This window comes from Pristiophorus japonicus, chromosome 6 (assembly GCF_044704955.1).
Source record: "Pristiophorus japonicus isolate sPriJap1 chromosome 6, sPriJap1.hap1, whole genome shotgun sequence".
Lineage (NCBI taxonomy): Eukaryota > Metazoa > Chordata > Chondrichthyes > Pristiophoridae > Pristiophorus > Pristiophorus japonicus.
This window is the reverse complement of record NC_091982.1, coordinates 48,370,012-48,372,476: the sequence shown is the minus strand read 5'-3', so window position 1 is coordinate 48,372,476 and position 2,465 is coordinate 48,370,012.

The window sequence follows — 2,465 nt, the reverse complement described above, 5'->3', positions numbered from 1 at the left end:
TCAGGGACAAGATTAACAGTCACTTGGACAAGTGTGGATTAATTAAGGAAAGCCAACACCGATTTGCTAAAGGCAAATTATGTTTAACTAACTTGATTGAGTTTTTTGATGAGCTGACAGAGGGTTGATGAGGGCATTAACGTGCTGTACATGGATTTCCAAAAGGCGTTTGATAAAGTGCCACATAATAGACTTGCCAGCAAAGTTGAAGCCCATGGAATAAAAGGGACAGTGGCAACATGGATACAAAATTGGCTAAGTGACAGGAAACAGAGAATCGTGGTGAATAGTTGTTTTTCGGACTGGAGGAGTGGTGTTCCCCAGGTGTCGGTACTAGGACCACTGCTTTTGTTGATATATATTAATGACTTGGACATGGGTGTACAGAGCACAATTTCAAAATTTGCAGATGACACAAAACTTGGAAGTATAGTGAACAGTGAGGAAGATAGTGATAGACTTCAAGATGACAGACAGGCTGGTGGAATGAGCAGATGACATTTAATGCAGAAAAGTGTGAAGTGATACATTTTGGTAGGAAGAATGAGGCAATATAAACTTAAGGGTACAATTCTGAGGCGAGGCGGGGGGTGGGGTGGGGTGGGGGGGAAGCATGAACAAAGAGACCAAGGGGTGTATGTGCACAAATCATTGAAGGTGGCAGGGCAGGTTGAGAACGCAGTTAAAAATGCACACAGGATCCTGGGCTTCATAAATAGAGGCATAGAGAACAGCAAGCAAGTTATGATGGAACCTTTATAAAACACTGATTCGGCCTCAACTGGAGTATTGTGTCCAATTCTGGGCACCATACTTTAGGAAGGATATGAAGGCCTTAGAGATGGTGCAGAATAGATATACAAGAATGATTCCAGGGATGAGGGACTTCAGTACGTGGATAGACTGGAGAAGCTGAGTTTGTTTTCCTTAGAGCAGGAAAGGTTGAGAGATTTGATAGAAATGCTCAAAATCATGGTGTGTCTAAACAGAGTAGAAACTGTTCACATTGGCAGAAGGGTCGAGAAACAAAGGATGCAGATTTAAGGTCATTGGCAGAAGATCCAAAGGCGACATGAGAAAAAATCTTTTTACGCAGCGAGTGGTTAGGATCTGGAATGCACTGCCTGAAAGGGTGGTGAAGGCAGATTTAATTGTGGCTTTCAAAAGGGAATTGGATATGTACCTGAAGAAAAAAAAAATTGCAGAGCTACAGGGAAAAGGCAGGTGAGTGGGACTAGCTGAATTGTTCGACGGTCGAAAAGCTTCCTTCTGGGCTGTAACCATTCTATAATTCTACTATAGAAATACAAGTTCCCCCCCGCACCAAAAAAATCAGTCAAATGAAACGTTTGTATATTCAGAAGGCAAAACAATATGACCATTATGGGATTGAGTGTTTTTATAAACAGAAACAATCATAGATTTTCACATGTGGCTGCTAAGATACCGACTATGCAGTTACTATCACACATTTTGCAGAAACTTATTTCAGTGAGTGGCCAATCTATGGAACAGACTCCCCGGGGAGATGGTGTAAGCAGATAGTATTTAATTCATTAAAATGCAAATTAGATCGATTTCTTTCAGAAAATAACATTTTGGGATACAGCATACGAGTAATTTGAGGCATGACACGCGGGAAGTGCAGAATGCTTGGGAGGAACAGGTAAGTTTGGACCTGTGGTTCCCAAAGCTCTCCACCACTGGGGTTTTCGTCACCTCATGTCTGTGTCTGTTGTAGATTCATTGACAGAGATTGATCGCTATGATTAGCCAACAACTCCATTATCGTTGTGTCATGCGACTACCAGGGTGGTAGGTGGTGAACTAGAGCTTATTTCATCTCACAATTCCTATGGTAAGTTCTGTATAATTCTCAGCCAGTTTGCATTTTATAACCCAAGTTGAAAGATAGGTGTTAGCAGATGAACAAGGGTGCGGGCAACTGTTTTGCTACCACCTCGTGCCCGCTCAGTGGTGAACCCGCCCACTATTCATGGCTGGTACAAGGCAGGAGATAGCCAGGTCTAAAGTAAGCTTAAGAGATCACTGGAAGCAGCCTCGAGATTATTTATTGATTTTGCAGCTTTGAGCATTCACGATGCCCAGAATTGCCCTCTATGCTCCTTTGCCAAAGTCCTCCGCCCCTTGCACTATGCCGCTGTCTTCCCCCTATCACGTATCTGTCTGGCCCTCCTCACTAAGGTACTGCTGCAGACCCATGCTCAGTGGCTGCCCTGCCCTGCCCTATTTCCCACCCTCCAGAAACAGCGAGCTGCCCGCCAGTGCGCGGGCCAGGTGGGCAGCTTGCCAACTGCATTTAAATGAGGGCCTGATGATCAAAATGGATTGGAGTTCTCGCCGACAGCGGGCACGCATTGCGATTGCCCCATTCACCTGGTGTACACGATGGGCCAGTGTGCGTGCAGCGATGGCTTCCAATAAAGAAATAGAATTCAGAAACA